Genomic DNA, 15,767 nt, shown 5'->3' with positions numbered 1-15,767 from the left:
ACACAGATGAGCAAGCACCTGTGTAGTGGGCTATGGCATCCTTAGGAACATGCCCTGGGAGGACACAGCTGGGACACGTGGGGGACTATTTCTAACTTTCTGAGGGCCCTCCACACTGACTTCTTTCCAAGTGGCTGCACCAGTTTGCACTCTCAGCAGGATGCCCCAACCACAGCAGCATTTGCTGTCATTTCTGCTGTGATCTGAAGTATTCTGACTGCAGTGAGAGGAGACCTTAAAGTAGTTTTAGTTTTGCATTTCCCTGATGACTAAGGATAAGGAACATTTAAAAATATATGCATTGGCCATTTGTTCTTCTTTTGAAAACGGTCTGTTTAGTTCCAGGCCCCTATCATAAATTTGATTTTTCTTTCTTTTTTCTGTTTTTGTTTTGATTTTTCAAGGAGGGTTTTACTGTGTAGTGCTGGCTGTCCTGGAACTCACTCGTAGACCAGGCTGGCCTCGAAGGGTTTTATTTTCTTGATGTTTGTGTATTTTTGATACCAACATCCATTACTGGCTACTTTGTCAAAAATGAGGCAGTAGTAGGAGTGTAGGCTTCTGTTTAGATCCTCAGGTCCAGCCCTTTGATCACTGTCACGTGTAATGACACTACAGGACTGTTTTCATTACCCTGTGGAGTCGGGTGGCGACACCTTCAACAGTGTTCAGGATTGTTGGGATACTGCGAATCCTTTCTGTTTCTTTATGAATTTTGAAATTATTTCTTTTCAATTTCTGTGAAGAATTGCACTGGAATCTTGATGGGGATTGTATTGAATCTATAGATTGCTTTGGTAGGGTGGCCATTTCACAGTCTTAATCCCACTGCTCTGCAAGTGTAGGAAGTCTTTCCATTTTCTGGTGTCTTCTTCCATTTCTTTCTGCAGTGCCTTTAAGATTTCGTTGAACAAGTCTTTCACCTTCTTGATTATATTTATTACAAGACTTTCATAGCTATGGTGAATGGGATTGTTTCTCTGCTTTCTTTCTCAGTATGATTGAGCTACTGATTTCCATGCATTTAATTTTGTGTTTTGCAACTTTGCTGAGTGAGTTGTGAGAGATTTCTGCTGGAGTCTTTATGGACTCTTATGTATGGAATTATCTATCTGAAAACAAAGATACTTTGAGCTCTCCCTTTCCTATTCGTACACACCTTGTCTCCTTCACCCATCTAATTGCTCGAGATAACAGTCCAAGCACTTCAAGCACTCTATTGAACGTGAGTGGGGGGAGTGGCTGTGCCTGTCCTGTTACCGATTTTAACAGTCATCTTTGAGTTTTTCTCCATTTAGAATGATATTGTATATGGTGTTGATGCTTATTGCCTTTATTTTGTTGAGGTATGTTCTCTGTACCCCTAGAGCCTCCAAGACTTTTATCAGGACCGGATGTTGGATTTTATCCAAGACCTTCTTTGGGTCTAATGAGATGATCCTGCTATTTCTGTCATTGAGTCTATTTATATGGTGGGTTATATTCACTGACTTCTATATGTGGCACTATCTCTGCATCTCTGGGATTAAGCTGAATTTATTGTGGTAGATAATATATTTGATGTGTTCTTTAATTCAGTTTGCAAGGACTTTCTTGAGAATTTTTATGACTATGTTCGTCAGGGAAATTGATCTCTAATTCTCTCTCTCTCTCTCTCTCTCTCTCTCTCTCTCTCTCTCTGTGTGTGTGTGTGTGTGTGTGTGTGTGTGTGTGTGTGTGTCTTTGTCTCTGTCTCTGTCTCTGTCTCTCTCTTTATCTAATTTTGACATCATGGCAATACTGGCTCCATAAGAAAAATTTGGAAGTGTTCTTCCCTTAATATTTCCTGGACTGATTTGAAGATCTTGGGTGTTGGTTAGGAGGCCCTGATAAAATTCTATACTAAATCCATTTGGCCCTTGAGCTTTTTCAGTTGGGAAATTTTAATTACCATTTCTATCTCATTGGTTGCTGTGTGTCTTTCTAAATTATTTGCTTCATTTATCTAGAAATTCTTACGTCTCTTTCAGATTTTCCAGTTTAATGGCGTATAAATGTTTAGAGTTCTGAATGTCCTTGGTTTCTGTCTTGTTCCCTTTTATCTTTTATTGAAAATAAATTCATTTCTCATATAATATATCCTAATTATAGTTTCCCCTCTATCTACTCCTTCCAGCTCCCCCACACCTCCCCTCCCCTCCTGACCCAACCCCTTTCTGTCTCTCATTAGAAAAGAACAGGCTTCTAAGAGATAACAACCAAACATGACAAAATAAAATGAAGCAAAGACTATCACATCAAAACTGGAAATGGCAACCCAACAGAGGGAGAGAGTCCCAAGAACAGGCACAGGAGTCAGAGACCCGCTAGTTCTCAGTCAGGAGTCCCATGACACACTAAACTAACAGCTGATTATATATATATATATATATATATATATATATATATATATATATATATTAAGAGAGAGAGAGAGAGAGAGAGAGAGAGAGAGAGAGAGAGAGAGAACCTGGTAGGGCCTCCTGCAGGCCCTGTGCTTGCTGTCTCAGTCTCAAATGTGCCTTGCTTAGTTGATTTAGAGGGCCTTGTTCTCCTGGTGTCCTCCGTCCCCTCTGGCTCTTACAGTCTTTCTGTCTCCTCTTCCATGGGATTCTCTGAGCTCCCAGGGGAGGAATTTGATGGAGATTGCCAATTAAGTCCTCATTGGCTGTGGATCTCTGCATCTGTTCCCATCTGCTGCTGGAGGAGGAAGCCACTCTGATGATGCCTGGCTAAGGCACTGATCTATGAGCATAGCAGAATATCATTAGGAATCATTTTATTGACTTTTTTAGAACAGTAGTGTTTGGTTTTACCTTTGATCTCTAGGCTATCTAGTCTCTGGTTCTTGGTTACCTAAGCAGTGTCATACATAGGTTCCTCTCATGGAATGGGCCTTAGATCCAGTCAGATATTGGTTGACTTCTCCTACAAGTCCTGTGGCACCATTGGCCTGGCATATTTTGTAGACAGGACAGACTGTAAGTCATTGTGGCTGGGTTGGAATCCATATTTCTCTTTTGGTAATTACCTCATCAAAGACACTAGAATGCAGGGGTGAAGGTTCCACTTAGGCACCAGCTTGCCTTCTCCATGTTGTGTCGATGGTGTCCTTGGCAATGTCAGCTGCTGTCAGTTTGCAAAAGGCAGCTATTTGTCTTAGCAACAGCCTGGGTACTTTAGGGAGACTTCTCTGACTCTTTACGTAGGCACTAAACCCTACAAACTCTCCTCTTAAGACCACCTTCTTTGTGTCTCATAGATTTTGGTATGTTGCGTTTTTATTTCCACTAAATTATAGAAATTACAATTTTTTTGTTCTTGATCCAACCATCATTCAGTAACACACTGCTTAATCTCCGTGAGTTTGTGTGCTTCTGTGTTGTCTATTGTTGCTGATATTTAGCTGTATTTCACTGTGATCTGATAGGATGCAGTGCATTTCAATTCTTCTATATTTTCTGAGACTCGCTTCATGTCCTAATATGGAGTCAATTTTGAAGATAGTTCTCTAGGATGCTGGGACAAATACGTATTCTTTAGTGTTTGGGTGACATGTTCTGTGACGTCTTTAGGCCCATTTGATTTATGATGTCATTTACCTCCGGTGTTTCCCTGTTTAGGCAAACACCCATACATATGAAATAGAAATGGGTCCATGTTCCGGGGAGCCACTGTGATGCCAGCACCCATGCCTCGACTCTTTTACTGTGGGAAGTGGCTGTGCTGGGTCTGCAGGGCTGTTCCCAGGGAGGCTGAGCCCAGCTGTAAGGCAAAGGAGAGTAGAACCCACGGGGAGGCGAGCCCTCTGGCTTCACCAAGCGTCTCTAAATTGGAAGAGCCAATTTTCAGTGGTGAGTAGGAAAATGCTGGGGCTTTGTTTTCCGTCCTGACACTGAGGTAAATCAGGAGTGGCCTCCACTGCAAGGCTTCCTAGTCAGACTGTGTTTTCACCCAGTCTACTTAGAGAGTCACTGACGACCCAGAATCCCACGGGTGAAGCCCATGGTATCCAAGTGAAGGATGAAAGTCCACTGGGCTGTTTGATGTGAATGCATTAATACAGATGGATTAATAATTCATAGGTGGGTTTTTTGTTTTTCTTCGAGGTTATAAACAAAAATTGACAGAATACCTTGGGGAAATCAAGCTTTGATAATCTCATTTTATGGTTTCCTTTAGAAAGAAAAATGATTCAGACAACATTGTGAAATGCCATGTTATTCTTGACTTGTGGGAAGTGTTTTGAGAATGGGTTCTGAGAGAGGATTAAATAGCTAAGAGTAGAGAAGCTCACCAGCCCAGCTCTAACTGAGAAACTATGGACAGCTGGTAGCTTCTGTGGGGGGGGGGGTCGGTTTACCTTAAGGGTGTGGTTGTGGCAGGTTCACCATGCTCTGTACACCCAGGAGTGTGTCAGGAGTAAAATGGGACTCAAAAGGTTATTTTTTTAAAAGTGGATGAGAGAGAACATGAAGTTGGGGGCATAGGTTGTGGGAATTGGGGTAGATGGGGTTGGATCTAGGAGGAGTTAGAAGGAGGGAGGGAATGGACAGGCAGGACTGCCTAGTTGTTAGTGCTGAGAGTTTCCGAGCACCCAGTGAGCAACAGGCTGGAACACATTGAGCCACGCCAACTAGGCGAGTCTCCTGGTGTGTTTGCATGAGACAGTACCCTGTTCTGTGTATGTAAAACACAGAAATAAAATAGTTGGCATTCATCTCCCTGAAGTAAAGAGCTTAGTCCGGATATGCAGGGTTAAAGTTGACTGCAGGTGAAACCCTGGACTAGGCCCACCCCGGGTCCCTTGGTCCATCACCGTGTCCACAGAAACAGAAGTGACTTTCAAGCAGCTACTCATCAGGAAGTCTAGAGACACGTTGGCAAGGAACTCCACCCTCTCCACCTCCAGGGAGCCTTCCCAATACCAGCATTGAAGCACCCATGTTCCACTCCCTTCTCTGAGTCTCTTGCTCACCAGCAGCGCTGGGCACAGGAATATCAAGAAGCCCACTGAGTCCCCACAGCCTAGTCTTTCCTCACCCTCTCACTTGGCAGCAGCCCTACCTCCCTAGGACAGGCGGGTCAGTTCCTCCACCATGCTACTTCACAATAGAGCAGCCCCCAACCTGCAGGTGGTGTTCCTATCTGCAATAGAGCAGCCCCCAACCTGCAGGTGGTGTTCCTAGCTGCAACAGAGCGGCCCCCAACCTGCAGGTGGTGTTCCTAGCTGCAATAGAGCAGCAAACTGAAGGGGTCTGCCTGCGTCCACCCACTAAGAGAACAAAGAATAGGACAAATAAAGAACTTGATGGAGGTGTGAGACACTAACAACACGGGTAGTGACATGTGGACACTGGCACACTGCTGTCCCTCATGGCTGATAGTCATGGGGTAACTCTGTGCCCGGTGCCCATCTTTGGGACAAAGCCCAGAGGAAATGGTGAGTGCTATGAGGCTGCAGATGACAGCCAGTCTGTTTGGGGACTGTGCTGGGCCAAGTGTCTGTCCCGTTTTCCTGGGAACTTTCCAGATGCAGATCATCACCCATCATCCCCTAGGTCAGTGGTCCTCAACCTTCCTAATGCTTCGCCCCTTTAACCCAGTTCTTCCTGTGGCGCTGACACCACCACCACCCACAAGTATTTGTTGCTACTTCATAACTGTAAATTTGCTACTGTGATGAATCCTAATGTAAATATCTGATATGTAGGATATGTGATAGATGACCCCTAGGGGGTTGTGACCCACAGGTTAAGAACCACTGCCAAACTATGGGGCCGTGGAGAAGGGTCCACTTGATGGAGCCGCCCCAGTGTGGGAGTTAACTGCTGAAAACTCTGCTCTGGAGCCCTATTTGTGTTTTCACGGTGTTGAAAGGTCACTCATGCTTTCTTCCTTTACTCTAAAAATAAAAACAAAGAAACAACAAAACAAAACCACCACTGCCACCAACAACAAAAAACTGAGCCAAGTTAACATGTCTCGTCCGTCTCACTAGAGCTTAGAGAAGTGGCCATGTACCCGTGCCTACTCTCTGGACTGGGTCACCTGAGAAAGGGCTCCGTCCCTGTACCTTTTACTCAGGTCACTGGCTCTGCTAACACGAAGGTGGTGATCTTAGGATCACTCGGGTGGACCATCCCTCATTTATGTGCCCCGAGAGGCTTTCTTTGCCCTGAAGAAACACGCCATGGCCAGGTTAGGCTCTAAATCAGTTTCTGAGCAAATGAACAGTGCTGCTGATGTCTGCTATGAGGGTGGCTATGTCCCCAAGCATGCTCAGTGAAGAGTCCTATATGCCTGAGCATGTTTTGTTTAAGGTTATGGGGCTCATGCACAAAAGAATTAAATGATGGACAGAAACACCTATGGGCATGCTCAGTTTGCACTGTAATATTAAAGCTGAAAATGACAGAAGGCACATTGATACTGGATCCTAGGAGATGCCTTCTGGCTTCACGACTTACAGTCTCACAGTAGACTGTGGAGCTGGTGTTGCCAGTTTGGGGGCACAGTGTCACAGGGAGCTGTTTGAACATGGGCAGCCACTCCTACTTGACTTCAGACTCAAAAACCAATGGTGAGCTCTGTCCACATCACTCACTGGAAATAGGAGCAAGTTGCAGCTATGACTGTCAGGAGGCATTGGATGGAATGTCTGCAGCACATCACTTTGTGTCCCTTTTGGCCTTCATGTCTGGCTTCCTTACTCCTCTGCAGGTCTCGCAGGATTATCAGCACAGATTCAAAAAACGATTGGCAATGGCTTCTGTTCATACTTGCTCCATCCTAGGAGAAGAGGGCCTGACATCAAGAGATGGTACCCAGGCCATGGACACAAGGCAGAGCCCTCATCCTCTGTAATGGTCCAACCACACTACTAAAGTGTGATGGTGCATTTCGATTCTCATCTCAACATTCTTCCTCTGCATGGAGCTTCTGTGTTTGCAAAGCATAGTGCTGTCCCGCTTGTCCTCCAGGCTTCTTCCCACTGTTACAGGAACCCTGTGTTAGTGTATGCTCTGTCTTGTCCAGTTTCAAGCTTCTTGAAGAGGTGTCTATGAACCAAATGTAAAACAGTAGTAACATAAATGCTAAGCTCTGAACTCATGGATAAGGGTCATGGTTCATCCCCCAAACTTGTTTATAATCACACACACACACACACACACACACACACACACACACACACACACACCATATACTCAGAGACAAACACTTAAGTAAAAATACAAATACTGATAAAATGGTGGAGTGGCATTTTGAAGACACGGTTCAGTGGCAATTGAGAGGCAGTAGCCTGGAGGGCTGGGCAGGTTTCTCTAGAAGGTGGTACATGCTTTGAATCAGAGTCCAGAAGGTAATATGTTCTTTGAAAACTAAATATATGGTATGGTTTCTCCCATAGCCAGGATTCACAGATCCAGGAATCAAGAGGTGGGAATGGGGGATGGTTCCACTCATTGTCACCTCCAGTGAGCCACTGGGGACATCCTATCAGGCTGGATGCTTTAGGATGATGGGGAACACGGTCACTAGCGCATCCTATGAACATGGCAAACTGTCCATTTCCCTGGCTGGAAAGGGAGTCCTTTGGTCAAGAGCAATGCTGTTGGAACACCATGATGGTAAATAAAGCGTTCTGTAATTCCATGGATGGTTGTTTGGGGAAAGCATTATCTGCAGCAAAAGGCTTGTCTGCAAACACATGAAATGTGTCTTCTGGTGACTACATGCCCACCAGAGCTGTCCTGGCACCGGCCCCTTTGTACCTCATGCACAGGCCACCCTCCAGTGGCTCAGCTTTGCCCTGAGTGGCTTGCACTTGGGGATACTTGCGCCTGTAGAAGACATGTTCTGAGAAGCCCCGTGGGTGGCTGACACTGCAGTTGCTTCTGAACCGTCTCCGGGCTGGTTTTCCCACACACACCTGTGAGCAAGTTCCAGGAAATACTGTACAGTGAATGAGGGATATGGGGTGCAGGCAGCAGTGCATGACCAGGGAATGCCTGGTGGAGTCAAGCATGCTCTCTCAGCCTCTGTACCGTGGTTGACTGGGAAAGTCATACCCGAAGAACCCGTCCCCTGTGGGGATGCTACAGTGCAGAGAAGAAATGCTCTTGTTTCCAGCTGACTCTGGATAGAATTGGGTCTTCTCTAAGATGCACCGTAATGTGCAGTGCCTTCAGAAGCAGTTTATGTAACTTATTTTTTTCAGGGTTGGGCTCACACCCAGGGCCTTGGGCATGCAAGGCAAGCACCCTGCTACTGAGCTACACACCCGGTTCTAAGAGCAGACTTCAGATGTCTTCATTCATTTCTTGTCTGAAATTGTTCTTTGTTAACAGGGAAACCCTTTTTGTTGAGTTTTAATAACCAAATTAATGTCTTTCATCACTCGCGGGCCTCATTTCCAGAGAGTTCTGTGGGCCGTGATACCTGTGGAGGTGAGAATGATGATCTGGTATGGGTATGTGCAGAGTGAGGGATTGGGCTGGGCTGTATGCACAGACCAACTGCTGACAGTCTGTGGGAGGCTCTACTGGGCACCTCTGGTGGGGGCTGCCCACATCAAAGCGCTCTGTGGGCTCCATACTGCCCCAATTCTCCACTCCGCGTTCTGCAGAGACTTGCTCAAACGGCAGCGGCAGCGTGTCCACCCCAGACACCATTAACAGCTCACATTTAGAAGACAAGCAGGGAGCATGTCCGTGTTGGCTCTGGGAAACAGCCAGGTGTGTTGCATTCCAGAGACTATCAGAGTGGCGAGGGCCTCGTCTAGAAGGAAGCCATCCAATCAATGGTGGGTGTAGGCTGCCCTGCAAGAAGACTCATCTGTTTGTTCTGAGAGCCGCTTCAGAGAAACCCAGCAGATGTGTCCACCAAGACAACATGGTAGTTCCTGAAGCTTTGTCTCACATGTAGCTCCGAGTTCTGCAAGGGCGCCTTGACTGTAGTGTGTCCCTGTTGAGATCGCTCGCTGTGATTCTGTCTTTCACAATGAAACCCACATGTGTCTCTTGGTGGAGGCCAGCAGTTCCTCAGTCGTCCAGTGTCCCAGGTACTGACTGGCTAAGGGACTTTGCAGGTGTAAACTCTTTGACACCCACTGTATGAGGCATAGGTCTGAGCATTGATCCCGCCTCACAGATGGGACACAAGAAAGAAACATGCATCCTTGTGCCACAGGTGAGAAATGGGTGGAACTGGATGCTGCTCTGAGGGCACTTAGTCCTTAAGCTTCTGGAACTTTCCTGGCTGCGACACAGAACTGACCCGACAGAGCTCTTCTGAGCAGACCCTTCAATGTGGAGGCCACGGGGGGGGGGGCCCGGGGAGTGAACCCAACATCCTGGGAGCCCTGACTCTGCTGACCGGCCATGTGACATTTGCTCCTTGGTCTTCAATAATAAAACACATGCACTTAACATTACTCCCCATAGTTATTCTAAGGAATAATTGTGGAAACGCGTGTCAGATGGAGTGTACTCAAATGGAGCTGCTGCCCAGTTCTAGGGCTCTTAAAAGCTGTGTAATGTCAGGCATGAAATGGTACTTGAACCCCAATCCCTTTGCCACTCGGGAATTTTAAAATGTCAAGATCCGACTTTCACACTGCCATGATAACCATGTCAACACCCTACTCTATGACACCACGTGAGACAGTAGGGAAACTCCGGCTTCTGCAGCTTGAACTTTGCTCTGAAGAACCCATATATTTTGAGTTAGGGTTTATTTTTATTTTATTTTTTTGGCAGGCTGTCCAGGGCCTATTTAGTGCAAGGTGACAATGAGGTCAGAGTGGGAGAACCAGCTCCTAACACCTCCTTCTCCAAGGCAGTGGCACTCCTCTCTCTACAGCTGCCCTTCGGCAGTCATCTGAATTGGCAGCAAGAGACTGTAACCCAGCCAAGGAAGAAAGCCAGGTGTGCGAGCATGCCCCACCTCAACAAAGCCTGGCAGTCACGGCCCATATTGCAGCAATGTCCTGAAGACTCTCGGTCTCCTGGCCCAGCCTATGCAGTGAACGTATCACAGCTGAGTCCGGAGGCAGGACCACACTTTCCTGCCTCCTGCTGAAGTCCGAGGTAGCTGCTCTCCTCGTGTTTCTTTCCCTTTTAAAGGAGTATTTTATTTTATTAATTTTATTCTGAGTGTTCCTGTGGGAGGGTGTGTGATATGTGTGATACAGGTGCGCACATGTCTCAGCATGTGTGTGGGGCTCAGAGGACAACTTTCAGGAGTTTTTGAGGCAGGGTCTCTCCTGTTTTTTTGTTTTTGTTTTTGTTGCTCCCTACATCAAGCAAGCTGGTCTGTGAGCTTCTAGACAATTCTCCTTACTCTGCCTTGCATCTTGACATGGGAATGATGAAATTGCAGATGTGTGTGGCACTGCATCTGGCTTTTTACATGGATTCTGAGAATCAAACTCAGGTCATGATATTTACACAGTAAGCTCCTTTACCCAAGGAGCCATCTTCCTGGCTCCCTCGTGAAGATGGGATTTCTGTTCTGCCTGGTCCCACAGCTGATTAGCCCCAAATAAACAGAGGCTATATTAATTATAAACTGTTTGGCTGATGGCTCAGGCTTCTATTGGCTAGCTCACTTTTCATTATTAACCAATTTCTATTAATCTAAGTATTTCCACATGGTTTTATTTTACTAGAGGATGGTCTGGATCTGTTATTTCTTCCTAGACTATATGGCATCTTTCTCGAGGCTTCTCTCTGTTTCCTCTCCCCAGAATTCTCATCTGGTAGCCCCACCTATACTTCCTGCCTGGCTCTGGCCAATCAATGTTTTAGTCATCAACCAATAAGAAAAACATATATACAGAAGGACATCCCCCATCACCCTCCTGTTTCTTGAGTATGTTCTTTCAAATAGTGACTATGTGGCATTTGACAGTACCCCAGATGGCATGGTCCATTTCTGCTGAGACAGGTGTTTTAGCACCCATAAGGGACAAGCAGTGACAGGCAAGAGTAAGGAAGCCAGATCAGCAAGACAGAGTTTTAAAGACTGAAAAATCATGAGCAAGGAGTGGGGACAGATGCTAAGTCTGACCACAAGGTCACCAGAGGGTAACACTTAAAAAACAACAGTTGGAAGCAGCCTGAGCTTAGGAATGGGGACCAGGCAGTGAGCCAGGTATCCTGGCTGGAAATTTAAGTTCTTAGAGTCACAGATAAGCAGCTTGGCAAGAGCTGAAACAGGGATCCTACGCTGGCAGGTCATGATGAAATGATGGGTTCTTTGTTGTAGAGATAACAGATTATTCCCAGAATAAACCCAAGCTCTCAAGAGACTAACAGCAAGCTCGATATCCAAATAGTTCAGCCATCATCCATCCATATGTCCATCCATCATTTGTCTGCCTACACTTGTTCAGTCCATCTACGCATTCATCCATACCCTCATTGATCTATCCACCCATCCACCCGTCTACTTATCCACCCATCCATCCATTCATAGAAACACCCATTATTCACCCATCCATCATCCATCATCTACTCTTATATCCATTCATTATTTTGATATAATTCAATATAATATTAAATGTTAAATATTTTAAATAAAATATAATGACCCTCTTTCTTTAAACTTAAAAAGAAGATAGTGCTGAATGACTTGAGCCAGAGACATGGTTTCCTGTACTGCTAGTAACCCCATTTAATGCCTCCCCATGGAAGCAGTCAGGCCCTGTCTACTTTGATAGTAACTCAGAGAAAGTCTGGAAATGTAGGAGCCAGGCAAGTTGTCAAAACAATGATTAATTCTCTTAGAGGAGGGCTCTCCTCTCCTCCCGTGAAGGATCCATTTGATCAGTGGAAGTGGGTGGTGACAATATGAGGATATTGTTTATCTGTTGCTTAAAAATGCAAATCCAGGGCTGGAGAGATGGCTCAGAGATTAAGAGCGCTGACTGTTCTTCCAGAGGTCCTGAGTTCAATTCCCAGCAACCACGTAGTGGCTCACAACCATCCATTATGAAATCTGGTGCCCTCTTCTGATGTGCAGATATACACGGAAGCAGAATGTTGTATACATAATAAATAAATAAAATCTTTTGTAAAAAATGCAAATCCAGCTGCTTCAAGCAACAGACTCTTCTTTGGTTTTGCCTATATGTATGTCCATGCATCATTCATGTGCCTTGTGCCATGGGAGCCAAAAGGGTGTCGAATCTTCTTAGAGTGGAGTTACAGATGATTGCGAGCTGCCCTGTGGATGTTGAGAATCAAACCTGGGTCCTTTCCAAGCAGTAAGTGCTCTTAACTGATAAGGCATTTCTCCAGCCCCACTAGACATTTCTTCTCTCACAGTTTCTGAGGGTCAGGAGGGTGGACACCACTCTGTCAACTCCACAGGGCCAAGTGTTGCACATGATTCCAGCTCAAAGTGCTGTATGTTGACTCACTGAGAACCCCACTGGCACCTATGTTCTCCAGAGGAGCAGCCCGGGCAGAAAGGAATTCTGATGGCAAACCACTACAAGGTTTGGAAAGGCAAGCCAGTTGGGTGGTTGTTAACCCAGTTTCAGCCAGCCTTTGGAGGACTGTGGAGGAAAAAGGAGAAGAAAGTCTCTCTGGGGATCTTAGATCCAAACTGGGCTAGTCAATACCATCGTTAGCCTTCATGAACCATTTAAACAGTTCTGGCTTTCTTGTGAAGCATAGCTATTCACCACTACTATAGACTAGATCATTAAAATGTAATGATGTAAAGTGTCCACACTGATAATGGTATTGTCACAGTAGTCTTTCTGTCGGGAAATGGCACACCTATTTGCAAACCCCAGATGGCATTTTGTGACATGTCCCCTTCCCGTCTCCATTTTTCCAAACACGTGAAAGGAAGCAGGGAGGATTTTACCTAGAACTCTTTGGTTGGTCTCTGTTCTTTAGCAGGATCAGATGTTTGAATGGAACTCCCTTGTCTTCACAACAGAGGAATGCACCTGAGGAATTCAGGAAAGCTTTGCCTCCCCCTCTAGAAGCAATCTTCTCCTTCTCCAGCCAGGGCCTTTAGGGGAAGGGAGTAGCCACATGATAGAAAAACACAGAGAGAAGAGGACAATGACCGGCCATGTTTTCTAGAAGACACTCTTGATACCCTTGCTGAGAAAACAGATTTTACAAACTGGGCTTTGGAATGCCTGCCTTCACCGTCATCTATAAAGAACAAAGACGAGACGTTTCAGCCTTAAATGTCATCTCATCCAGCAGGGGGACCTGAGGGTCTGCATGGGGGAAACCCTCCCAAGGAGGATGGAGATGGCTTCTGTCTGCAGGTGCACTGGGAGCAAGGGAGGGGAGAAGAGGGTTTCTCAGAGGAAAAAGGTGTCATGGAAACGTTTACATAGAATCATGTTCTGTGTTCAAGGCCAGACTATTTAATGTATGTCCTGCCTAGTTTTACACCAACTTGACACCAGCTAATCATTATGGAAACTCAATTGGGAACATGCCCTCACCAGACTGGCCTTGAGCAACCCTGTGGTGTATTTTCTTGATGATTGGTATAAGAGGGCCCAGCTCGCTGTGGGCAGTGCCACTCTAGGCTGGTGGTCCGGGGTGCTATAAGAAAGCAAGCTGAGAAAGCCATGAGGAGCAAGCCAGTAAGCAGCGTTCAGCATCCATTCCCCTGTATTAATTCCTGCCTCCAGGTTCCTGCCCTGAGTTCTGCCCTGGTATCCTGGGATGATGGACAAGCTGTAAGAGGAAACAATCCTTTTCTTCCTCAGGTTGTTTTTGATTACTGTGTTTCATCACAGCATAGAAATTTAACTAAGTCAGTTTGTAACAGGAATAAGTAAAAGACCCAGAGACTGATAATGGGGTTCAAACTTCAAGCTGAAGAACAGAAGAGCAAAGTAGCAGGCCACTAGCTCTTACCACTACCTCAGGCTGAATGGGCTGATCCTGCTGCCTCTCCTCGGCATGGCTGGAGAATGAAGGCCATCTAAAAAGAAGTAAACACTTGCAGGGTGTGGAGACTGACCAGGCAAACTGGAAAGACATTCTGATTGCCGAGCTGCCTGCTAGCCGTTTAGAGAGTTTCCGGGCTGCTCTTTGAGAGAGTCAAGGCACTGTGTTGACATCTGCTTTCTGGTGATGCGTGAACTTTTGAGTTTTCCCTGTTGCTGGTAAGCAAACCTCTCACTCCCACCTCAAAAACCTCGTTGGTTGACCAAATTGGACATTTGTACCATCATTCCTTTGGCCTGCCACAGGCTCCCTTTCTGGGGTGAGTGGCCTGTGTGTGTCCCATCTCCCCAGGAAAAGTTTGTCACATAACTGCATAGGATTTAGATCCACCCTGGGAAGAGAGCCTCTGGGCATGTCTACAATAACTTTCTAGATTGGGTCATTCAAGATGCAAAGACTCAGTGCGGCTTCAGGAAGTTCTGAGTCCCATTGACACTTTGTGTCTGGTGAACCCTATTTATAAAAGGGGTTCATGATGTCTGTCATTTGAATCAGTCTTGACCATCTTGTGAGGGCTTCCTAAAAGGAAGTGTCTTCCACCGAGTCAGCATCACCAGGAGTGAGGAACTCACCAGTGGATCCTGGAGGCCACCATCATTACCTGATGGGTGATTCCAGGCCAGAGAGTCTCCAGCGAGTCCTAGGTGGCAGACAAGTGTTGAAACTTGCCCTTAAGACTTGGCACCCTGTTTCGTGGAGTCAGGCTGATGATGGGTGTAGATTCTCCCACCTGTTGCCAGCAAGGGTGTTTGCATCTGCCCCCCCCCCCAGCCTGCTGCTGCTGTAGTCTGCTCAGCTGTGCCCTGGCCTGCATAGGCCCTTGTACTAAGGGAAGTTGTCATAGTTGGTCAACCTTCCTCCCTTCCTCCCAGGCCCGTCTCTGTGTCATGTATGTCTGTGTATGTGTTTGTGAGTATGTATGTGTGCATGCAGTTGTGTGTGTGTGTGTGTGTGTGTGTGTATGGTAGATACCTGTACATGTGTTTGTGTGTGTGAATGTGTATGTGCATGTGAGTGTGTGTGTGTATGGTAGATACTTGTACATGTGTTTGTGTGTGTGTGTGTGTGTGTGTGTGTGTGTGTGTGTGTGTTAGATACCTGTACATGTGTTTGTGTGTGTGAATGTGTGTGTGTGTGAGAGAGTGTGTGTGCGTATGGTAGATACCTGTACATGTGTTTGTAGGTGCATATATGTGTGTGGTGTGTGTGTTTGTATGTGTACATGTGCGTGTGCGTGTGCGTGTGAGTGTGTGTGAATGTGTGTGTGTGTAGGTGCACATATGTATGTGATGTGTGTGTTTATATGTGTACATGTGTGTGCATACGTGTGGGGGAGGTGGGGGGTGGGTGGGTGGGTGGCCCACAGGTCACTGTCAGTGTCTTGCTTAATAATTTTCACCTTGTATTTTGAGACTGCATCTGGCTGAGCCTGGAGCTCAGTGATTCAGTAGGTTGTCAGGCCAGCAAGCTCGGGGGATCCCTCCCCAGTGCTGGAGTCACGGAAGCACAGGGACACATCTGGCTGCTGGGGACCCTAGGTCCCCATCTTAGCTCAGCAAACACTTGACTAAGTCATCTTCCTAACCACACATTGGTGTGTTTGCTTCAGTTCTCTCTAAAGCTCAGCAGGCACGCCTCAGCTGCGTTCTTTCTGCCATGATGGAAGGTTCTCCCTCCTCAGCCCACATCAAGCCACTCTGTTGGTGGGAGAGTTCTTTCTACGTCTCATTGCTAAGTGGCTGTCACAAGAAA

This window comes from Cricetulus griseus, chromosome 3 (genome assembly GCF_003668045.3).
Source record: "Cricetulus griseus strain 17A/GY chromosome 3, alternate assembly CriGri-PICRH-1.0, whole genome shotgun sequence".
NCBI classification, from domain to species: Eukaryota; Metazoa; Chordata; class Mammalia; order Rodentia; family Cricetidae; genus Cricetulus; species Cricetulus griseus.
This window is presented reverse-complemented; position numbering follows the sequence as displayed.